Below are 26,332 nucleotides of genomic sequence, written 5' to 3' on the forward strand. Positions count from 1 at the left end.
GTAATCAGCAAAGCATATCCCTGTCAGCAGAGGACAATTACTGCTACAGGTGCCAGACCTTATGTACAGTTCCAAACCAAGAACATAATGCTTTCAATAATAGGTTGACTTCCTCTCCCTAACCTTGTCTTCGTACTGGTGGAGATGGTCTCAGTAGCACCTCTGTAGGTTATTATATTTCTACTTGTACTGCTCAACAGAGCAGGTAATACCATTCGCATCAATCATTGCCCTGGCAAGGATGCCAGGTAGCAATATTTTTAAACGTTGTCATACTCCTACAACAGATGCTTTATATGATCTCTGTGCAACAGGTGAAGGAAGACATTGCATTCTTTGTGGTCTGAGAGCCTGTTGAGGCCATGTTATCTCAGTAGGTCTAAGCTAAAAGAAAATGGTAGCCTTTTTCATAAGGCCACCCATGCTAGACACAACATGATGTGCATCAGTGGGTAGCAGGCTTGAACAAATCACATTAATAATAGCAGGATGTGAATGGTCAGTAGTGTGACGCAAAGTGAAATAGCACAGTCAGTCTTTGTGATGGCCATACATGCATAAACACTGTACATGACCTCCCAGCCCAGGAATTGTCAGTTACATATATTGTATGGTGAACTATGTCTGATAACATATCATGTTATAAGTGTGATTCAGAGATAACTGTGTAACATTACCTCAGTGGCATAATTACTGCAATGAGGACCACTGCAGTGTGATAAAAAACACTGTCACTATATTTCAGAACACTAAGTTATAGTAAGAAGTTCTGAGTCAGAATATGGTGAATATCAAACACTGTTGCCATTTAGACAAGTTAACAAACAGGATTACTGATAATGGATATCAGAAATGCAGTGACCATCCAAAGGTGCTTAGAAGCGATAGGCATAGAAAAAAGGAGTGGAGGAGTGGGTGAAGCAACACTTCTTGGACTGATGTGTTACTTGGGCAGGCTCAACTATACAGTAGTCAGAGGACAGGACAAAACAAGATGAAGTCCTGAAGAGAGGGACTCAACTTTGCATAGCACAGGGGGACATGGTAGATCAGGCTTCAGTGCTGTTTGAGGGGCTTTACCTTTCAGGCACAAGGAACATGGTCAGGCCTGGTCTCTGTCTTGTTGTCTAGCTGTTGAAATAGCATTCCATATTCACATGGATTAAATGACATGCCATAAGGCATATGTCTCCAGTATACCTGACACAGTGGGTGCTGTTAGCACAGGGCTGAAGAACAGTAAGCAGGTCTAACATGCCCACTGCTGCTACACCATGGCATATTGTCAAAATGGTTACAATTCAGAAGCACTCAGGCTGTAGCCACCATAAAGAGGATGGGAACAGTACTGAAGCAAATTGTGAGCTGACTTGGAAAGTCATGAATACACACAGACTGATCTTCATCTTTTATTTAGAGGTGTATACATCCTGTCGTGGGACCACACAGGAGAAGGAAGTGCTCCTGTAACACCAAAGCACATATGACATGTATGTCCTTGAAAAGTATAAAGCAGACAGGGTCTTCTTTGACCAAGTGTGATAGGGACTTGTGTAGAACATCAGTACAGTGGGCACCCATAATAGGGCTGCTGTGTAGCTGCATCACAATATAACTGATATTTATTGCATGCCAAGTCCAAAGTACAGGAAACAGCCAGATACAGGTTGTCCTCTGGGGTGGACAACCAACATAGAGGTGGAGTAATTCCTGACATTCATCAGCAGGGAAAGTAAGTAAACCCTCATACCTGGAGGTGGCTTGGATATGGAAGCTGTGCTGGTAACAGATGTACAAGTGCCTGAAGGGGATGCACCTAGAGATTATCTAATAATAATCTATCTGTACTAAATCCCCTGACCATTTGTAAACTATAATATATGACAGAGAGGTTGCAATTGTTCATTATTGCCATGGAAAACATACAGTTTATGTATAGCAATTACCGTGTTCATTCTTCTTGTTTTCTTTCTAGAGATGGCCCCAAAAAGCTTCAGCGTGAACGGTGAAATGTGAAGCCCTTATCAAAATCTGTCTTTCTAACTGGTGTTGGTGATGGGTACCACAATATGTTTCCTTTTTAGTTAGGATAGTATGCATTTTTTACAGTTGACAATTTTCTTTATCTTTATATTTTAGTCCAGAAACCCAAGGATTGATCTCAGAGGAGGACAAAGAGAAGTTTGTGCAGGTAAGCAACAACAGGTGAGAGTTGTGTGCGAGATTTGATGTATTACAAAAATTATTTTATTTGCAAAGAACAAGCCCTGTAAATTTATTTTAGTTTAAAAGCTAGTTAACCTACTTTGATGTCTTCATCCAATGACATTGGAGGCGGCCATCCCTTAGAGCATGACTAACCTTTTCCCATCTGTATGGAGTTCTGGGATGAAGTATAAGGTGGGGTTTGATCTGTATTATTATATCTCTGATGAAGGGCTAAGGGTTGTAGGGGAAATTATTTTTTTTTATATTTCCATGCAGCTGCTAGGTTTCTTAGGCCAAACATAAGTACAAACTGGTAACAAAAGGGAAGGAGAAGTCTGCCCTTAGCCTGCAGCAAAACTTGGATCTGTTTGATTGACAACATGACTCTCTAAACTAATTATCCAAGAAAGGGGGGGGGGTAACTGTAATTTGAATCTGAGGGAAGTCAGCAAATCACTAAAACTAATCTCTTAGAATACAGAGGGGTCATTCCCATCCCATAAGGAAGTCTCAGATCTTTCAGTGCATAGAGTGAAGGACCCCAGATTATATGGTTACAAGAAACAAAGCTAAAATGTCAGGATAATACCAAACTCCACTCCAAATATTCCCCATTGTAATTGCTAATTATAAACCTAGGGGAGGTAAGGGAGGTGTTGTGCTTATATTCCATCATTCTCTTGCCATAATCTACAATGTAGATTAGAGCCAGCATAACGGGAAGGTGGCTGATTCGGCAGGGCATAATCAACAAAGAATTTTGTACAATTGGTAATGTCTGTGCCCCCAATTCAGATGATTTTGTTTTCTTTTAAGACTTCCTTAAGCTTTGCTCTCATATGACTAAATCAACACACTTTAACCTGTCAATGGAAGACTTTATTGTGGTTCTGAATGAGCATTGTAACAGACTATACAGTGAGAAGGGGGCTCATATTCACAGTCAGAAATGTCATGCAGACCAGGGATGATGAGATAAGGGAAGCTTTTGTGAGTTATTACTCCTCTTTATATAAGTCAGAGGATGCACCATGTCTACCAGAGTGGGAATTTTGTGTGGCCAAACTTTCTCAGCTGACTCAGAAGGAGAAAGCCTTGTTAAATGGACTTTTTTATTATTAATGGTGTAATGGGAGCCATAGTTTCTGTAAAAGCAAAAAAGGCCTCGGGCAGTGATAGGTTCCTGGGTGAATTTGAAAAATGGGGGGAAGGGGGTTTCCTTATTAACCCAAATTTATAATTCAAAAGCTGCTAGGTCTTTCTTGGGAGCAGAAAACAATCAGGTCATTATCATATTCAATCCAAAGGTAAAAAAGGCAATACCATCCCGAGCTGATTTTTTTGTCCCATCACCTTGATTAAGCATGATTTAGCAATCTTTGCCAAATTGCTGGCTACTTGTCTTTATGGATGGGCAAAATGGCTTTGTAAAGGGAAGAGAAGTTACAAATTGCTGGAGTTGCAACTTTTCTATTAAAAAATGGTGGTACTGAGGGTAATAGGGGATAATTGTTTTTGACATTAGGAAAGCATTTGACTCAGTTGAATGGAGCTTCTTGTTTAATGTTTTGCCACCCAAGGATACATTTATTAGATGGGCGAAGAGTTTATATTCTTCTTCCACCTTCAGAGTTTTTGTCAATGAGAGGCCTCTCTCATTTTGGACCAATTACTAGGTGCACTAGATAGGTTATCCACTATCTCTGGCCTTATTCCTTTTGGTCATGGAAGAATTTGGCATCTAAAATCAGAGAGTTTGTACAAATCCATTCAGACTCTGAGCAATCATTTAATAAATTTTTAATGTTTGCAGATTACTGTCCTTTAATGTGCTTTTGTCTCCTAATGGTTCTGAAAGGAGTCATGGTCACTTTTCAAAATTTCAAGATATTAGATTATGAATGCATTTTACTTTAGATGAAGATCCTGGCCTTTATTAAGGATTCCTATCTGAGTAGGGGGCAAATTAGCCTCTTAATTAGGCCTAGAATTAAGGATGTCATTTGAGTCTACTCTTGAGGTTAACTTGAATGAATTGGCTTTGAAACTGTGCTCTCTTCCGATGTAGTTGGCTAAATAAACGCCACAGTGATAATGATTCTGCTGCATATATTTTATACCCTTATAAATATCCAAATTTCAGTTGTTCCAGCTGAAAGAGGATTTAAATGAGGGAATCTTAGGAAAGGGGATTTAGAAGATTGCCACCTCCTTGGCATACATTCCCCAGTTTTAATGAGGGTTTGGAAATACGCATCTAGTTTACTGTCTTCTGGCATTCTAGCTAAACAACTTTGTAATACGAGGAATTAAAATGTCCCATGAGGAAGTATTTATTTGCAAAGTTAGTCAGGGGCTTATTATGGGGATACTACTAGAATAAATGGTAGATATGGCTCATGGGTGTCTTAACCTAGGAGACAGCATATGGGGAAAAGGCACCGCAAAGATTATTTGGCGTCATGTCTGCATGATGCGGGTGGTTAATCAGGATGTTACCATGAAACGGCTAGGCAAGTAAGCCATTAAGTGAGTTCATGTAACTTAGCCTTCATCTGACTCTTGGCTTCTTCTTAAAAGTTTCTCTGAACTGTCAACTGAGTATGGATTTAAGGTGAGGGACTGGTTTACCTACAAACAAATTAAACACATTTGGTCCCTTCAGATTAAGTCCAATGGTACTGGAAACAGTGTTTTATATTGGAGCTCCATATACTACAATAATATTTCCCTCATGTTCTGATGCTGTGGTAAATGGATCCAACTTGAAAGTCAGGGTCAACAGGCCTATTCTCAAAACTTCCTTTGGTGGCAATGTCTTGTTGTCCCTAAGAAAAGGAATTTCAGTTTTCTTTTCTTGTGTGTGACGGAATTGGAGATAAACAAGTGGCATATTTCACATCTAGAAGTATTATGTTACTTGTCCAAGCAGTAGAAAGATTCAGAATTTTTATCTTATAGAAGAATATTATTGACATATTTGTATTACTTAAATTCATGCTCCATTTTCAGTGAACAATAACACTCACAATAAACCACTCTCCAGGCAGTAACAACCTGCTGAGACAACAGCAAAACACAGAAATGATGAATAACTATGCTTTTGCAACAATAACACATTTGTTGTCAGCCTCTTAATATATTGCCTCCTCAGCATTCCAATAACTTTCTTCTGCTGACTAATAACAAAATCATACTCAACATGAATAACTCTTTGAAGGTGCAAATAACTAATCTGAAAGCATCTCCACACATATACACACACACATGTGCACACACACGCACACACATGAACACACACGCACACACACACACACACACACACACACACACACACACACACACACACACACACACACACACACACACACACACAGACACACACATACATGCACACAAACACACACACACACGCACACACCAATGATGCACACACCAACACCTTCACCACTTTGTCAACTAAATCACGTTAAAATGACATTCTGAGGCCATAAAAAACATCTGTACTACACCCAACTAGCTCTAGAATGAATGCTCAGCAGAAATTCACAACATCATCTCCCCCATGTGCACCTACAAGAGTAAGACACCAAGAGTCAGAGTGCTTCCTATCTGTTACTACTAACCACTCTACTAACAGGAATGTCTTAGTGTTTGGAGACTCAGTAATTAGTTAGACAGATTCTCTACTCACAAGGCAGTAGGAGGGCAGGCTACTATTAGTTGTCTTTCAGGTGCCAGGATTTCTGACATTACAAGGGCCATAGTGATCCTTTTCCTTAACAAGTATGACTATTACTTGATGTTGGTCCATGTGCAAGTGAATGATATGGGCTGCAAAACCCTGAGGGATATGTAGAGGTACATATCAGAAGTTTCTATGCATGCAGTAAGTACATGCTAAGACTCTAGTCCTTGGTAGACTCATTCCTTCACCATGAATGATGCTTAGACACAAGGAAAAGATAAGTGGCTTTAATAATTGGCTGAATAGCTGATGTCTTTCTAGGGGATACATTATGCATCAGCATTTGTCGAGAAGATTAATAGCCAACTTAACTTTACAAAGGATAGTCTGCACCTCTCATTCCAAAGCATATGCATACCGCCTGTGCTGCCCCAATAGTGCCTTTTTGTTTGGCAAGTCCAGTTGATTAAACCACAAATTGAGCCACATTAAGGTAGCCATTCTCAATGCCAGATGCCTCAAGAATAAATTGCCCAATATTGCAGCCCTCCTGCAACTGGAATGTATCCATCTTTGTGCAATTACCTGGACTTGTGTTATTAGCCAGTGATGTGGTGTAGACAGATAAAGAGAGAGACAGACAGACAAAGCTCTAACTGCAGCCTGAGTGACCTGTGATCAGTTAGAAGTTGGGAGTCTGAGGCACTATCAGGAGAGAATGGGTACGCACATCCAGGGAGGATGGGATTATGTTGCTCAAAGATGTGGTCTCTCATAGACCTGGCAGAGGAAAGGGAGTATAGATACAGCTGAGCTGGAAGGAGTAGTAGGGCAAGAGACATGTCTGCTCAGAACCTGTAGTGAGGTCTATATTATGGACCATGCCTCATTGCCCAGCCAACATCTACAGTGTAAGGTTTAAGTTCATAACACAGTAGGTTAATACTGTCATGTGAAAGACTGGTGGTTCTCTGGTCCACAAAGTTCCTGTCTATGGTGTCAACCTGAGGAGGGTCTCAAACTCATCAATTAGTGAGGTTTAGAAGTGTCAGTGAACATAGACAATGGGCATTAGTGGAGAAGGGCTCATCAGGTAATCCATGCTGGTACATCAGCCATTCTCAACCAAGAAGGAAAAGATTTGGCAAAGACAAAAATTACTGAGACTCTGCTTAAATTTATAGGAAGCAGTCCAACTATTCCTAGATTTTTCACCTACAATACCTTCAGAGCTGATAGCACCTGCAGTAGCATCTCTATGATTGTCAGATATTATATCACCTGCAGGTAGATTCTCAGAAACCCATAAACACTCGGACTGGAGCACCTACACCTCCAGTGCAGATGCCAGAATTTCTTGGACTTAATAAATAAAAATTCACAATAACAGATGGACAGTAAATAAACTCATGTGGGATTATAGATCTGGTCTTCAGAAATACAGCCTCTACATGTATTTTCCCATTGTCTTTCCTTCCTCAGTAGTAAAGTCGTTGCATAAACCTGTGACATCTGCTTTAAAATCTCAAAAGCCCCAGAAAGCTATATCTCTAAATTTAAGGAATTCAAACAAGCAGCTCTCAAAATGTGCCTAGAGCTCTACAGTTATAATGTAATTACAGTAAACAGCTCAAAGAAGTTAGATGCTCACTTAGATAAATGAATAGAGCTGGCAGTCCCAAGCAGGGCAAAATATAAGGAGAAACTCAAAAAAAAAAACACCTTGGATATCTACTAATTCTACAAGAGAAAAAAAATCCTCAAATTATACAGCAGATCCAACACTCCAGATGACAAGGATAGAATAAAAATATTCCTAGGATATTAGAAAAAGAATATTAGGATAATAAAGCAACCCACGAAACTGAGTTAGCTACTAAAACAAAGGATAAATACAAATCCTTCTTTAGCTGCTTTAGGAAAGTACAATATCCAGTAATGCTCAGAACATATTCTTTATGATACCTTACATTTCAAAGCAATTGACAATGCCAACATATTGGATAAACAATCTGAGCTAATTTCACCTCTAATGCATTTGTCCAGATTCTACAAATCTTAAAATCTCTTATACTGTCTACAATCTCTAAAAAACATATTTTGAAGGTGCTATCAAAGACAAAATATAATTCTTCATTGGGACCTGTCAACATATGTTGTGGTAACTATGCCCTCACTGAATTAGTCCACAAATTGATTATCATAAGCATAGCTGTAGGATTTATTCCCAGATTATGGTGCACAGCAATGGAGATGACCTCCATAAAGGTAATCCTACCACAGTCCCCAGTAATTATAAATCAATTAGCCTAATTAGCCTGATCTCTAAAACTATGGAATACAGTTATAACTGGCCTTATCAATTATGATATCAAAAATCTTATTAGGAAATACTCACAATAACTAGGCTTTTTGAAAGGGAGAGCTTGCATATTAAGTTTAGTTAACCCTTTTGAAAGGTAACTCATGCTGTAGACAGTGGTCATATTGTGCACACAGAGTATCTTGATTTGGACAATGTGTTTGGCACTATACCCCATACATGCATAGCGAGAAAGCTAAATGTAATAAAAATAGACCCCCTTGTGGTGAAATGGATAAATAGTAAACTAGCTGAAAGATAGAAACCATGAAGTTCATGTTGCAGGTGTTTTTTTGAGAACATGAAAGTAACCAGTGTGGTCCCAAAGGCTCTATTTTGGGACCCCATATTTTTGCTATTTACATCTCTCATCTCCAGGCTAGGAATTAGGACTTCTGTTTATCAAACTTGGCAGATGACTACAAATTGGGTATAATTGCCAAAACCTCCTCTGTCACCCATGCCCATCAAAAAAAAAAAGCTTACAGCAGTAAATACGTAATATACTGAAAATGGGCTCATATTAAATGTGAAAAAGTGTAGTGTCATTATATTTGGAAGACAACCTCTATCCTCAACATATAGCACAGACAATACACAACTACAGAATGAAAATGTAGTCAAGGTCCTTGGAACCTAGGTTGGCAATTCCATCTTTCAATTGTCATTAGAAACTGTAGTGATAATGTCCTTCTATGTAGGACAATTGATAGCCAAGGGAATGTCAGTCAGATCTAAAGAAGTCATTATTTACTTATATTCATCATTGATTAGACTCGCCATTGAGTACAATGCCCCCTTCAGGACCATCTTAAACATATCAAAATCCCAGAGAAGTCCTAAAGGTTCTTAACCAAGAAAGTTATGGGCTTAAAAACCCTGAGGTAAACAGAATGCAGTGGAGACACATATTCATTAAACAGGGTCCCCCACATCTCTGGGCTAAACTACAGCTGCAAGTTAAGCAGAGTGGTATATTAGCATCCTTCAAACAGATGGATGTTTGCATGGGTGCCAACAAACATACCTCCAGACTGCATGACCTAACTCTCCTTCAGAAAAGGGGTACAGCCTGAGGGTGGGTATATGCCAAGTGCCAATGAGTCCAAGTCAAAATTATCCTGTAACTCCTGTGATTCATGTGAATCATATATCTTCTTTTTTTTCAAGGATCAGATAAAATGATAGAAAAACATCAAAAACCAGCACCACATAAGTCAAATACCAAGAAAAATCTGGTAAATTTTACCAGCAATGCAATGAATGCAGATTTTATTGAGAAAGAGGCAATGAAATAATTAGACTGTGAGAATGGTAACACAGGAAATGAGCCTGACTGAACTGTTAGCCTAAGATTCAGAGAACAAGCAAACCACTTGATACCTGACGTTATTAAGAAGAAAAAAATCAAACTGGAGTGAATAAACAGTAGTTTGCTGTGAAAATAACTCAGAAAAGAGCACTATAGCCAGGACCGTTCTCATATCTTTCTGCTTTTCAGTATGCTAAATGAGAAGGGAAGGGGAAGGTCTAAGTCCAGAGTATTATGGTTACAATGGAAGGGTTTAGTACTCAGGGAGTATTTTAAACATGTCATTATAGCACTCAATGCAGGTGGAAGTGGATTCAATTCTTTAACCAAAACATAACAAAAATAACACCTCAAGATAAAAGAGCCAGATTCTGACAAATACATTATTATTGGTGGTGAATGCTTCCCTTCCTGCTGCATACACTTGAGCCCCTATTTAATAATTTATAGCAACCAAACTTAACAAAGCATACATTCTTTCAACAAACTAGCATTTATATCTGCTCTCTTAATATCTAATCTAACTGCAATGCCACAATAAAATAGTCCCTTCTAAATAAAATAGAGAACAACCCTTCTGTAGTCCCAGTTCAAATGAAATACAACTCAAGATACCGACTCTAATCTACTCAAAATGTGTGATAAGCTCAACATATTTAACAATTTATAATGTTATAAATTCTCTATACAGTCTCCATGGCAACTGTTTGGCTACATCATTCTCCAGTGATTTTGCAAACTGCAAGGTGTCTGAAAATACTCCAGGGCATTTCCACCATGACTTTGTGGTATATCTGAGCCACACACACATCCATAGTTACGTCAGGTTGCAACATAATATTCTCTAATAATTTCCACTGTCTCCAATTTAAATTCCTTTAAAGCTTTACCTTTTCCACTTATTATGCCATTTATTGCTTGGCTATTACAAAATACATTCAATAAAAATGAATCTATTTTGAATGAGTTTCCCTCCAACAGTGCGATCAGCCTTATAGTTCTTGCAGAACTAAGTAGCTCCTCATATTCAATCTGAAAATAAAAATTAGGAACACATATGTTATTATCTGCTCACACTAACTTGAGCTATCCTGTCAGTGCTCATTCTTCCAATAAATCACTTTAGCCTTCCTATTCTTCCAGTTCTGTAAACCTCTAACCTCTGGGTAATCACCTTACTGTCTCAACAGGCAACAGAAAAGTTGTCTGAAGTTTAATCTTCTCCTGTGCTAGTAAAATAATCTGCTTCACCACATATTATTGCTCCATTCTTTATGCATGATGCAGCCAAAAAGTACACCTATAAAATGTATTTAAGTTCCCTTTTCAGTTTAAATAATCTCATTTTGGTTCACATTTACATAGATTTAGTAATTATACCATCTTTTTATTGAGAGCAGTGGCATATGTCTTTGGATCAGGGGTACTCTTTTGAAAGTAAAATCGTATCCCATGAAATATTAGGTTTACCCTCATTTCTCACAAAATCTCTTATTATATTTCTACTTGATCTTAAAAAAATCTCCTGGAATTATAGAAATGTTTGCAAGAAATATAACAGGAAAGGTCAAATTCACCAGCCAAACTATTTGATCTGGTTCCAGTCCAAGTATTTTCCATCTACTGAAAGTTTAATTTCCTCTTTCCCTTAAGTTTTGGCAATAAATTGTTCCAAAGTACTGACTAGCCAGACACTTAGACTTATAATATATTCTGGTTGGCAGAAATATCTTTCATCATTAGTAAAGGGTCATGGTTTATTCCGCTGCTCTTGTTTTTTGTTTTGCTAGTTTTATACCCTGATATTCTGCTAGACCTAACTAGCATTTGTAAAATCATCTGAGTATCTTCAGGATTTGATATATAAAGTAATATGTCATCAACAAACAATAGAATCTTTATCTTCTCCTGAATTGCTATATATTTCCTTAAACCTGACATCCTTAAAACAGCTGCCCAAAGGTTGCAAATTTAAAACAAATAGACAAGCATAAAGAGGACATCCCTGTATTGTTCCCAATAACAGCACAGCAGACCATGATATTCCTAGATGACAAGTCAATAAACTCATATAAAATACCTACTGTGTGACTTTAAGTAACTGTCTTAACCAAACTGTGCTCCCAGGTCACCCCTAAAAAGAGTCATTTGTGTACAGTGGGCTCATTTGGTTAGCAAATAAAGAGGCAGAAACCTGCTTAGTTTCCAGCACAGTATCAAAGAGTTGAACTAATCAATCACCCAAGTTTTCACTTGCAATCCGTCACTATATGGAGTCGTCCCTACAACTGTTTCTTTTTAACCTCAATTAACTACTCCTGGGTAACTGGAATGATCATATCTTCTGCCTCACTCACTGCAAGATGATTTAACCCATGTCCCTCAAAGAAAGCATGGAAGTGTTATTTCACATTCTCTATCACCTTAGTGCGATTCAGTCTTTTATAATTGGGTATATTACAATCAAAATATTCTGCTTTTACCACTGGATCCTTGGTATGGTACAACCCATTTTCTACTTTAAACCAGGCATGATTCTTAGCATTTTGCTGCCTCAATTCCATAGCCAATGACTGTGTGATAATCAAGGGAGTTACAAAAATGCATATGTTTCAATGATAGATATAATTTTTTACCTAATAAGTCTTACACTTCTCTGTTAACTTTGCTTCACCAGTTCCTTAATTGTTTCTTCTCTCTCAAAATGCTTACTCTGTGTCATTTCTTCCTGTAATTTCTTTTGGAATACACTATGACAAGGAAAGTATTTGTCAACTTACTACTATGTTTGACAAATGGGGCTTGAGTTACTTGCTAGTAGTATAATGCATTATGAAAAAATGGAAGTAAAATTGCAAAAGGAGGTTGACCAGCTAAACCAGATGATTATTACTGACTTGCTTTTTGATCAGTATCAAGGCTTATATAATAACATTTTCAACAGGGTGGATACAAAATGTGATAGTGTTTTTAATAAAAAAGCCAAGAAGCTTGATAGAGATAAAAAAACAGTACAAATATGGAAATGTGTACCCTGTAGAGAGATTCATTTTTTATGATAAAGGGAATACTGACAATTTTAATGATAGTATAGGTGGTGAATTTGTCTCAAACCCCACAGATTTTGAAATCATAGATGAGGGAGAACAGTACATTGAGGAAGATGAGGACCAGTGTTTGGGTCATCAGTATTTTCCCTTACCCAGATGCTCCAAAAGAATAGCAAGTCGCAAACAAGCGAATTTCCCTATTTACAACAAAGTGGTGCAAAAACACAGGGGTTCACCCAGGTGGTAGTGGAATCTAATTCCAACTCTGATTCCAATGTTTTTTTGAATACAATACAGCATACTATGAACGGGTTTCACATTTATAACTACACAGACAAAGAGATTCTACCAGAATATTTTTCTCTTTTCTCGAAGGGTTTTAAATTTGTACCCACAAAAATTCCAGACATTGCTGACACCCTTGTAGATTTACAACTTTATTTAAGAAAATTGAATTTAAAACTAATACATGCTAAGAGTGAAAAATGTGATACACATCAAGCAAGGGTGGGCTTCAAAAAAAGTAGTACCTTTAACCCCCCCATTACATCCCCTTATTAATACATTTGAAAAAGTTATAAAAGATGATATTTATAAAATGTGGGGTAAACAAAAAAGATTTTTTATAACCTTAATAACACTGAGAGAAATTTACTTCAGAGTTTAAGGAATGATAGGAGCATACGGGTCATGGTACCCAACAAAGGGGGTGGTCTTGTTTTATATAACAGCGATGATTACATTAATGTTATGCAAAATATTCTATTTAATGGTAACAACTATTGTACTTGCTCCAGGAATCAGATACATATAGCCTATCAAAGAATTGACAGTTTTTTGTATGAATATTTAATGGACCAGAGGATTAGTAGGACAGATTATGACTTTTTATTAAACTCGCACCCTAAAATCCCGGTCATCTTCGGCATACCCAAAATATACAAGAGTATAAAAAATCTACCTTTTTAGGCCCATTGTAGCGGCCGCTGGATCAAAAAAATACAATCTATCTGTTTATGTTGATAGGAAGATTAAGCATGTTGTTGAGATATGTCCTCATTTAGTCAAGGATTCTTGGGACTTTCTTGGACAGCTTAAGAATGATTTGTGGTATACCGAAAGTTACCTTTTGACCATTGATGTAATAGATTTATTCACCTGTATTCCCAAGCATGAAGGGTTAACCTATTTTGAGGAAACTCTTTTCAGTTTGTCTAAACTACAACATGATGAGGTTAACCTAATATGCGAAATAATGGGACTTATTTTGGAAAATAATTACATCTTTTTTGAGGGTGAATATTTCCAACAGGTTAGGGGTGTAGCAATGGGAGCAGCATGTGCCCCAACCTATGCAAATCTGGTATTACTGGGATGGGAAAGAGAACATGTGTTTAATAGTGAATTCTATGCCAATATATCCTTTTACTGTAGGTTTTTGGATGACATTTTTATTTTGTGGAAAGGAACTGAGGAGAGCATTCCTTCATTTATCCAATAACTGAATCACACCACTGAATTTTTGAAAATGACCTTCCAGTTTGATTTTCACGAGATTAGTTATCTGGATACTAAAATTATTAAAGATAAGGAAAAATTTGTATCCAGGATTTATCGTAAGAAAACTTTTTGTAATAATTATCTACACTTTAACAGCCATCATCCTTTATCACAGAAGAAGAGTATTATTAAAGGACAGGCTGTTAGAGTAGCTAGAATGACTTCTTTAAAGGAAGTTGTCCTGAGTGAATTCGATTTTTTGAAAGGTATGTTTTTGGACAGGGGCTATCCTGTAGAACTGATTGACAATACATTTAATGAAGTTTTAAGAGAATGGGGGAAAACATATACCCTTGCTAGGTAAGGTTTGAATAAAAACAAAAATGTGGACCCTGGGGAAAATGTTGAAAGAATGAGGGACATTAATTTTGAACAAACATGTATTGTACAGTTTAGCCCTTTATAACAACAAGTAAAAGGAATAATATACAAAAACTGGAGCATATTTAAAGTTGACCATGATGTTTATCGGGTAGTGGGAGAAAAACCTGTTTTTGCTACAAAAATTGGGCCCAATATTAAAAGAATTTTAGAGAACAGACAATGCAATCTAATTAAAAATGAAACAGCAAGAGGTACTAGACCCTGTGGTAGATGTAACTATTGTTCTTACATTCTACAAGAGAATATGATTTGTTTGGAAAATAAAAACAGAAGTGTAGTTTATTTAAAGAGAGGTAACTGTTATTCCAGCAAGTTAGTATACATGGCTAGGTGTAACACCTGTAATTCCTATTATATTGGGAAAACAGAGAGGTCCCTTACGACTAGAATATATGAGCATTTGTATGATATCAAGAACAAAAGGAATACAAATGGTCTGTATAAGCACAGTGTATGCTGTGTTGGTTACACAGGTTTTAAATTTGCTATTCTTGATACAATAAATATAGAAGCCAGGGGTGGGGATTGGCAGAATGCACTATATAAAAAAGAGCTGTTGTGACAATTGAGGTTGGCAGCAAATTTCCCCCCTGGTTTAAATGATTATTTGAGCCTGTTACCCATTTTAAAAGAAAAAGCAGAACAAATTTACAATTGTCTGTTGTAACAAGTGTACTGTTGTTTGAACATTTGTTTGAATTTTATAGGTAACAGAGTGTAAAGAGGGAATATATATAACACAGTTTTATTTTTAGTTTCTGAAACATGTTTTAAAAAAATGTTATATTCCCAGAAGAAACAACTTTCTCATTTCTGTGTTTTTAATTAACAACATTGTTTGACATTTTTAAAGTTTTATTGTTTTAATATGCCTGTTTACCATTGGGAAAAGTTTAGCCAATTATGGGCAAGCTAACAGTATAAAAATATTTTTTGTTGTTGCTTAAGTTAATTCTGATGAAGTCAAAGTGGATTGACAAAAGCGCTTAATTATTTGTACTAATAAAAGAGTGTTTGGGACACAACAGTAGTGCTTCACTTTTTGGTTTAGATATCATTTTTTACCTAATAAGTCTTACACTTCTCTGTTAACTTTCCTTTACCAGTTCCTTAATTGTTTCTTCTCTCTCATAATGCTTACTCTGTGTCATTTCTTCCTGTAATTTTGGAAGTCTAATATAGATTTTGACATTATCTAGTTGGTATGCTATCTTATTTTAAACTAAATTTTAAATTGATACCACTTCTTACACAAACTATGATTTCCTAACAAATACCTCTCACTTCAAAAAATACATAGGAAATCTTTCTAAATAAAAGGGAATTAATACACACATACTACACTCCATAGCAGTGAGATGCAAAATCATTATGGGGTGCAACTTTATTTGTTTGATTAAGTACACAGGTTCAATAGTAATACATTTCATCTGTTTGTGATCTTGATTTAATCTGCTTCCATTAAGAAAACTGAGCTCCACCCACTCTCTCACTGAGATCCCTCAGAGGACTGCTCTGTATAGCTCTGCCTTTCATCACTCTTAGCAGACATCTCTTCATAATAAATGATTAAAGACATTTAATAGGGGAAAAATATTTTGATTGAGCAATAAATGCAGCTAGGAGGCTGTTGTGTACTGCCCAGCTTCACTTCACCCAGCTTGATTCATTGTAGTATGCATGGCTATCTGCAGCATATATGCTTTAAAATTAAGTCCATGTTTAGAATGAGTATTTTTAAACATTTTCCATGTATTCAATGCAGAAAGGCTTGATGGTTCAGTATTGACATATACTGCAGCTTCTTATATTTTTGGTGTCTAGAGTCTCTTCTGACCCCTCTGATCCCTCAGGATCATATTCAGAAATGGCCAGTAATGCATCCTGCAAATCTGTAAATGTTTCAGAGCAAACATCCAAGGTTGTCCTCTTTCCCCTTTATTATTTGTATTATATTTAGAGCCATTGACAAGCAAAAAAAATGGGACTCAGATATTCAAGGATATAATTGGTATGGTAATCAAGAAAGGTTTGCTTTATCTGCAAATGGTATTGTTTTGTATCTGGTAAAACCAGAAAAGGACATCTCAGTGTTGTGGAACATTCTGAGACAGTTTCATGTCTTTCTGGAATATAAAATCAATGAAGATAAAACAAAGGCTTTAGCTATATACGATGTACCCACACGTGAATTGATCCTGCAACACCCATATTTATGGGAACATGATAAAATGAAGGATTTAAGAGTATGGATGAAAAAGTATTCTGTTATGGCAAATACGGATATGTGTGAGGAGAGACTAAACAAAAATAATCCAACAACTGATAAACTGTAAGTTCTTGTCTTTGTATATGGATAGCAAGACAGAAGCAGTGAAAATGTTTTTAGTTCCTTAACTTTTATAAACAAATCAACCAGAGGAGGCTACGTGGACATTAATAAATAAAGAGTAGGAGTCAAGCGGGATTACTTGATCGTTCCAAAAGAACAAGGTGGTTTAGGATTACCTGATTGAAGGGACATTTTTGGAGCCAGACTGTTAAGGTACATATACATAAAAGCAGAATTCTATAATTCTAAGTGGGAAGGGGAGATGATGAAGCAGGAGGATTCAAGAAATAAGGAGAAAGTGGGATTTTGGCTGTAGATCCTTAAGGAGAACAACAGCAACTATACAGAATATTATATTCATAAAATAGATGAAAGTATTCTAAGAAGTGAGCCAGTACAAGAATGGAGGAAGGAGATTTTTGCCAATACAGATGACTGCAAGTAGGGGCACAGAAAATAGGTAAAAGGGGGATGAAATTTACTGGAGAAAACTGGCAAAGAAAGCAAGGTATTGGTAATGAATAAATAGAAAGGAAAAGGTAATAGAATGGGAAGAGGCCAAGAAGACATTTGGGCTGTGGGTTGTAAACTGCCTTCCCTATCAGAGATTAATGTCAGAGTATAGACAAAGAGAAAAGGATAAGGGAATCATAAGTGAAAGACTTGCTTTGGTAGAGTCATTACTTGATTCTAGATAAGAAGTTGCTGTTAAAAAAGGATAATTAATAGGTAATTTAAAATAGTGCACTGTAACTATAAGAATCAGTCAGACAAGGTTAGAAAATATTGGGAAAAAAGATTGATAAGCAATTTACAAGGAAACAATGGGGCGACATATGTATACCTCTCAAATATGAAACAAAGTCTTGAAGATTTAGGATGTTTGCTTAGAAGTCTTTGCATAATATTTTTATACCCCAAGCAGACACTAAAAAATTTTTCTTCAAGAAGATGGCAAATGTTGGAGTTATCAAAAAAAACAAACCTTGTGCCAACAGGCACACTGATTGTCCAACAATCAAACAATAAAAATCCTGAACCACTAGGAATGAAAGAGAACTTGTTTATTAAAAAACAAATGACTGAGCGCTTTCACCTTACACATTCAAAGGCTTCTTCAGAGTCATTTGTCATTAATATAACATCCCACTTAAATAACAAGAAGTAATAAAACAACCAATCAGATACTTCTTAGCCGATTCAAAAGGACAATACCATCCATTTAAAGTAACATTACCTAACAAGTCATATTGTCAACATGTCTTGTTATTTAAGGGGGGTGTTATATTAATGACAAATGACTCTGAAGAAGCCTTTGAATGTGTAAGGTGAAAGCACTCAGTCATTTGTTTTTTAATAAACAGGATCTCTTTCATTCCTAGTGGCTCAGGATTTCTATTGTTTTTTTAAATGCTGGAGTTGTGATGGGGAAGAAAGAGGTAACTGGGAACATATGCTTTGGAAGCATAATGGGAGACATTAAAAAATCAGTGCAGAAATCTCTCTCTCAAAAATATTGGGTGAGCAAATTGGTATAACTAAGCAATTTTTTGAGCTAGCATACAGGATCTGAATTGTTTAGATATAGCAAGGCCTTGTAAAATTTAATTCTGGTGTCTGCCAGGAAAGCAATTACTTCTACGTAGAAATCAAATCAACTCTATTTGAAGTACTGAATATTATAACATAGATAAAATAACTGAAAGTGGGATCCTTAGAAAAAGGTAGGAGCAAATTACACAGAAAAAGATAGCAAATAGTGTTTTGTAGGAGGAGGACTTAGCTTTAAGGGAAAGCAGAAATTGATCAATTTATGTAATTTTGGACTAATGATAATTATACAAAAGAATATATGTGATATATAATGTTTGCAACTGGGAATATGTTAATATGGTTTGTTTTATTTTCTATGAATGCACTTTTGCCTATGTCTTAAGTGACAGTTCAATGAAGGTGTCAAATATGTGCTCGTCATTTTCTGCCAGATATACTATACTCATTGTCAAAGCACACCTACCTGTTGCCAATATTACAAATTTTCCACTGGCACTAATGCAGACACACAATCTGGTCCTTCGCTTTATAAATTTCAGATGTCACCACCACATGCTTTAGATGTTTCTATGTTCTCATTGTGTAGAAAAAATCACTGCTGTCTCACTTTTTACTTTTCCAGCATATAACCCTGACCAGTTATCCACCATATAGCTAACAAAGGCCCTTATCCCTTTTCCAACACCCCAATAATTAGAATATTCTTCAACTATACTCTGTCTTCAAAATCCACTTGTCTCAGTCTTAATTCCTCCAACTCGGTAACAACAAAAGTGTACTTATCTTATGTCTAGATTTTCATTTGTAGTGACTCAGTGGCATCCAGGGGTGAATTCATGGCATCCACTAATTTGGTGCCTCATGCTGCAGCTGCTGCTATATAGCTTGTAGGCTACTCACTTACTTCTCATATTTCACTGTGAATGTTTCCATCAGTTTCATGCAGGGCACCTCAGTCACTTTTACCATAATCTGCAACAGTTGAGCTTTGCTTTCCCTATTGTCTGCATTCTTTGTTGACAATTGCTCCACTTCCAACTGCTTTTCCAGTTGTCTCTGCTTTTGTACCAGGACTCAGATTGAAATTCAGTACCTTCTCCTTTCTTACCATCAAGAAACAAATATTTCTGATTTTATATAATTTCCATCAAAATAGAAACAGTTCACTTTGAGAATGATTTTGTAATATGTTAATTTGAGGAATACCTAGCAACATGTCTACTAATTTTTGTATCATTACAAGAAGCCCCAGCCTGGGAGCATTACAGATACTGAGCTGCTTAGTGCCTGAAGTCATCAAGCCTTCTTAAGAATAGATCTCTTCATATCAGATCATGTGGGTCAATATAAGGTTCCAAAATTAATCAAAGAAAATATGTTAAGTTTCTGAAGTTTTTGTAAAAAGTCGTCACTCTTTTTGATAACTATCATGAAATCTTTAACAACTCTGTAGTTTGCAATCACCTCAGACAGATGAGGTCTGGATTTAAAATTTTGCCTGGATGAAAGCACGTCAGGAAAGAAGCAGCTCCCTAACACTGCACTACTGTATCAGTGCTGGAAGGAATGGAATATAACTACACAGCCATTAATGGGTTGGTCATTTTCAATGTCTACATAAATAAAATTGCAGAAAGTCTGTTGGAAAGCATGACTTTTTGATAGTACAATAAGGCTGATAGGAAGATATATAAAGAATACAAAAGGTCAATGCAAGACAGAAGGCATGTCTGAAACGTCATCTATTATTTAATGCAAAAATGTAAGATACTGCTTCTCATGCACACTAACAAATGAAAACTAAATGGGGGGGGCAGTATCAACAAGACAAGAGACATGCAAAGAAAGCTGCAAATCTGTCTGTATACACAATTGATTAGACCATATGCAAAATATTATGTGCAGTTGTAGAGATAAAAGCTTTGTCAGGCTATAAATGTATATGTCTCAACATCTGAGCATTGAAAATCATAACACAGGTCTTGAAAAAAATATCACAGGAGAGAGTTAGAAAGAGGAGCACTTTTTCATTTTTAGGATAGAAAATCTTTAAGTGGCAGACATGCATATAAACAGTGACATGGTTCCTTTTTTAATAATGTTTGAACTCATAGACATGCCTAATTTTATGAAAAAATAAATAAATCTAGGAGAACAAAGACTAGATCTGGGAGGAAAAATCTGAGCACTGTCCCTAAATCTTAGCAGCTGTGAGGTATGCATAGAGACAGTGAGTACATAAGTGGCACATAGTGTTTGTGTTTTATTTTTGTTCCCTTATCTTCATTGTTTTATACTTTATGCCTTCCACCCTAGTGCACCCATCCATTGCTGAATCTACCATCCCCTCCTTTCATCACCTGGATTAAAATCAAATTTTTGTGAGCTGAGGGCATAGTAGAACTTAATGACACCCTGAGGAGTCTCGCCTTCAACTGGTTTCAATGAGGGGGAGGTATTTTTTATGTTATAACCTACCATCTCATCCCCCGCATGTCCATCCCTGAATTGTCTGAGGGCTACTTGCATCATCATGGGCCAGTGCCAAGATGAATATTCGTTTCTGGGGATAGGCATGTCCATATCTCCCTATCATCAACTCAGAAGCCTGAGCTGCTAATCGAACCTGGGGATCCAGAGTCCTAGTTATGGCTCAAGCCTGAGGAACCTGAGTCATACTTAGGGCTTTTACCTGGGGATCCTGAGTCATAGTTAGAGCTCAAGCGTGGGGATCCTGAGTCATAGTTATGGCTCACACATGGGGATCCTGAGTCCTAGTTATAGCTCAAGCCTGAGGAACCTGAGTCATACTTAGGGCTTTTACCTAGGGATCATGAGTAATAGTTAGGTCTCAAGCCTGGGGATCCTGAGTCATAGTTAGGGATTTTTACCTGGGGATCCTGAGTTATAGTTAGGGCTTTTTCCCTCTGTGCCATGGAGCTGGACCAAGTGGTGCACATATCTTTAAAATTTACAAAAAGTAAGACTAACGTGCAGTCATGAAGAACACTGGCAAAAGAAGGCTATGACTGAAATATTTAAGCACCTCTAGGCAATTGACATAGTCTAAGATGGTACACTCTTTCAAAAGAAGAGATACAAGGAAATAAGAGGGTACAGTTTGACTATACAAGGAAGAAGAAGCGTCAGGGGTGATATAATGGAGTATTTTTTTACAGAAAGGGTAGTGGATGACTGTCTTCTTATGCTGGGGGGAATAAAATGTCATTGCTGGTTGCATGGGATCAGTACCTCATCCAGAAGGGAGCAAAGTATAGCATTAAACATCTTAACATCATTGCAAAAATAAAGGTAGCTCTTTGTTTTCTTAAGTAAATTAAAGTAAGTTGCCATTGTCTGCATGGCAATTGATGCAGATGTTTGAAAAAACTAAGTTATAGCTTTACTGCTTAATTATTCCTTCCACTAGAAAAAAAATCGACAAAATTTAACCTAGATCATACCACTTGGTCATAAGTCTATGATATCCCAGGCTCATGTCCTTGAAATAACACAAATCATTAAGACAGTAAGGTAATCATTTAATTTTATAAAACATGCAGAGTGATTATACAACTATACTCAGTTCCTTAGAATTCTCAAGGCAGCCATTATGCAATTTTCTACAGATATCGTAAATTTATCCCAGTCCATAAACTGAATCAGCAGATTTACTTTTTAAAATTTTCTCAAAACTTAGTCTTGCTTTTGTTTGCCATGTTTTTCATTCATTTATTGCCAAATAAATGAATCAGTGCATTCTGTTGCAGTTTCAAGTGTTACTTTCTTCATTTTTGATCCTACAGGTTATCAACATGCACTGACAATGAAATTTACAGTTGATACAATACACAACCTATTAAGCCTTTTACCAAATGTGACACTTGGGTATGAAATCTATGACAGCTGTGATGATCCTTTGGTTACCATGCATAGCACCATCAGCTTAATATCTGTGAACCCTAATGACACCATTGAAGTCATGAGTAATTATACTTATGACAGCCCTCGGGTTTTGGCTGCCATTGATCCAAACTGTCCTGATGTTGCTGTGGTAATTGGCAGACTGTTATTCCTCGGGTAAGACAGCAGGTGTTATTCTATGTTTATTATTTTTACAGCATGCTTTGTATAGTTACTTTTTTCATTTTTGATCCTACAGGTTATCAACATGCACTGACAATGAAATTTACAGTTGATACAATACACAACCTATTAAGCCTTTTACCAAATGTGACACTTGGGTATGAAATCTATGACAGCTGTGATGATCCTTTGGTTACCATGCATAGCACCATCAGCTTAATATCTGTGAACCCTAATGACACCATTGAAGTCATGAGTAATTATACTTATGACAGCCCTCTGCCATTGATCCAAACTGTCCTGATGTTGCTGTGGTAATTGGCAGACTGTTATTCCTCGGGTAAGACAGCAGGTGTTATTCTATGTTTATTATTTTTACAGCATGCTTTGTATAGTTACTTTTTTCATTTTTGATCCTACAGGTTATCAACATGCACTGACAATGAAATTTACAGTTGATACAATACACAACCTATTAAGCCTTTTACCAAATGTGACACTTGGGTATGAAATCTATGACAGCTGTGATGATCCTTTGGTTACCATGCATAGCACCATCAGCTTAATATCTGTGAACCCTAATGACACCATTGAAGTCATGAGTAATTATACTTATGACAGCCCTCGGGTTTTGGCTGCCATTGATCCAAACTGTCCTGATGTTGCTGTGGTAATTGGCAGACTGTTATTCCTCGGGTAAGACAGCAGGTGTTATTCTATGTTTATTATTTTTACAGCATGCTTTGTATAATTAATTTCAGTCAGTGTCTGTGCTCTGTGTAATAAAGTTAGTCTGTTTAAATGTCTTTGATAATACAGACTAGTTCAGTTTACTAGGTATTTTAGCATTTAGCAGACAGTGAAAGGTTTGATTATATGTTATCATTGTAGTGATGAATGTTAGGTTGAACTCACCTGCCATTACTCAAAAGGATATGCAGCTAGTTCTCTTAAGTAGTATCCTAGCAGTGTCGGTGCTTAAGTAAGTAGCACCTTCCTTCAGTGGTCAGGAAGAACAGAAAGTCGTAGGTTCTGTTCCCACACTTTACACTCGGATTCAAGTTTCATAATTAACACTGTACTGCAGAAGAAGGGGGTGGGGCACTGCTGAGATGTCATTTTGATGAGACAGTAATTAAAGGTACCACCTGCCTAGGTTTTTGATAGCTCAAGTTGATGTTAAAGATATCTTTGTCACTTCCCTAAAAAGAGTACAGATATTCCTCTGGTTTCTTAGCATTACATTATCCTGCAGCAAATCCTTGTAGAAAATAGGTATCAAAGGACCTACTCCAGTCAACAAAAGTAAATAAAGTGACTATAGAAATAAGCAGCTCTGCCTACACCTTAGTAAGAATACTGTATTTCTGTCCCTTGCAAACTGTAGTTTCATCTGACTTTGAGTCTACAGCTGCTCCAGAATGACCATTCATGCAACAACCATATCTGTGAAAAATTTCTCTTTGCATCATCTCTGAGCATTTTCTTTCAATCTTAAATGGTTAAATTATCTTATTCCTGCAAAACTTCTCTTTCAAAAAGTTACTTGCAGTCTGAGCTTTGTTATCTGTCTTCTTTTGGCTTTTCCCGGTTAGGGGTTGCCAACAGCGGAACTCCGGTCTGCTAATGATTGGCAGTAGAGTTTCACAAATGCCGAGGTGCCAGCTTGACGTTCAACCTTCAACGAAGGCACGCCCATTTATGCATGTCTTTCGAATGCCCACCCAACCGTGGGGAGGACATGCAGACTCCACACAGAAGGCACTCCCTGCACTCCAGCCGAGAATTGAACGGGAGAACCTCTTGCTGTGAGGCAACAACGCTACCGCTGCATTGTTTTCTGTATGTGACTTTTTTTTTTTTTGCTTCATGCCCGCCAACAATCGAGCCATCCCTCAAAAAGTCATTGTACTGTTCAAGGATAGACATCATCCAGGCTGCGACGAGGGTGTTTTTTTTCCCACCATACCTCTCAATTGTACAGACTTTTGCAGAATGTCTAGATATTTGCCTCTTATTTTTGGTCTGTTTCTCATAAAATTGTGGCATTGTAGCAAAACATTAGCAAATTTTTGAGGAATGAATTCAGAAAATAATGACAGATATTTGAGACACAGACTTTCAACCTTTCAGAAAATTCATACTAATGCAAAATCTGTTATTCTATCAGGTTTCTAAGTTTGTAAGAGCAATATTTAAAACTTGTCCCTATTTTTGAGCCTTTGTCCCCCCATTATTTATGGCTTTGTCCAAATTTCTTTCTCTAAGAAGTTGAGAGATATGGCTCCCACTGTCATCCTGGTAATGACTGCATCTTTATTTCATGTTCTTACTCCTCACCTAGGAGGTTATAGGAGAACTTATGGAAGTGCAAGGACTACATATACCCCTCTGTTGGTGCATGTGTTGTCCCCCACATGCACTAGTAAAGACTACCATCACCATCTTGGGTGGTTGTACCAATGTTTTTCCTACACTGATTTCCTTCCCTGTATCATGACAAGCCTCAGGATTAAGTTCCATCATTGCAGCTGCAGTGTCAGAGACTATCACTACCTAAATTGTCAAACTCCTGAACTGCTATTTCAATTCAGGCTATACTCATCAAAAATACAGTAGTAAATGCCTAGTGTACTAAAAATGGGCTCATATTAAATGTGAAAAAGTATAGTATCATTGCATTTGGAAAACAAGCTCTTTTCTCAATGTATAGCACAGACAATACACAACTACAGAATGAAAATGTAGTGAAGGTCCTTGGAACCTGGGTTGACAATTCCGTCTTTCAAGTGTCATTAGCAACTGTAGTGATAATGTCCTTCTACTTAGGACAATTGATAGCCAAGGGGCTGTCATCCAGATCTAAAGAAGTCATTATTTACTTATCTTCATCATTGATTAGACCATTCATTGAGTATAAAGCTCCCTTGAGGACCATGCTTAACATATCAAAAAGCCAGGGAAGCCTCAAAGGTTCATAACCAACAATGTTATGGGCATAAAGACCCTGAGCTACTAGGCAATGCTAGAAGCTCTATCCTTTCACTCATTTATAGTCTCCTGAGGCATGATATATGCCTCACCTACCATGCCATTAAAGACCCTGTTGTAGTTGATCTACTGTATCTCCACAAGTCTGATAACTCCACAAACAACAGAATCAGGTAACAGAATGCAGTGGAGAGACAAATTCATTACACAGGACCCCCCACATTTCTGGGATAAACTACAGCTGCAACTTAAGCAGAGTGGCATATTAGCACCATTCAAACAGATGGCTGTTTGCATGGATACCAACAAACATACCCCCAGAGTGAATGGCCTAACCCTCCTTGAGAAAGGGGTACAGCCTGAGGGTGGGTATGGGCTTAGTATCAATGACTACAAGACTAAATTGTCCTGTAACTCCTGCAATTCCTATGAATCATATATCTTCTTTTATTTCAAGGAACAGATGAAATGCTAGAAAACATCAAAAACCAGCACCACACAAGTCAAATACCAAGAAAAATCTAGTACATTTCACCAGCAATGCAGGAAATACAGAGTTGGTCAATAAAAAGGCAATGAACTGATTAGACTGGGGGAGTGGTAGCACAGGAAATGAGCCCGACTAAACATTTAGCCTAAAATTCAGATGGACAAGCAAACTACTTGGTACCTGAAGTCTTTAAGAAGAAAAAATCAAGCAGTAGTGAATAAACAGTAGTTTGCTGTGAAAATAACTCAGAAAAGAGCACTATAGCCAAGGCCATTCCAATATTTTTCAGCTTTACAGTATGTCAAATGAGATGGG

Source organism: Protopterus annectens, chromosome 2.part1 (genome assembly GCF_019279795.1).
Source record: "Protopterus annectens isolate FY-2018-M chromosome 2.part1, PAN1.0, whole genome shotgun sequence".
NCBI classification, from domain to species: domain Eukaryota; kingdom Metazoa; phylum Chordata; order Ceratodontiformes; family Protopteridae; genus Protopterus; species Protopterus annectens.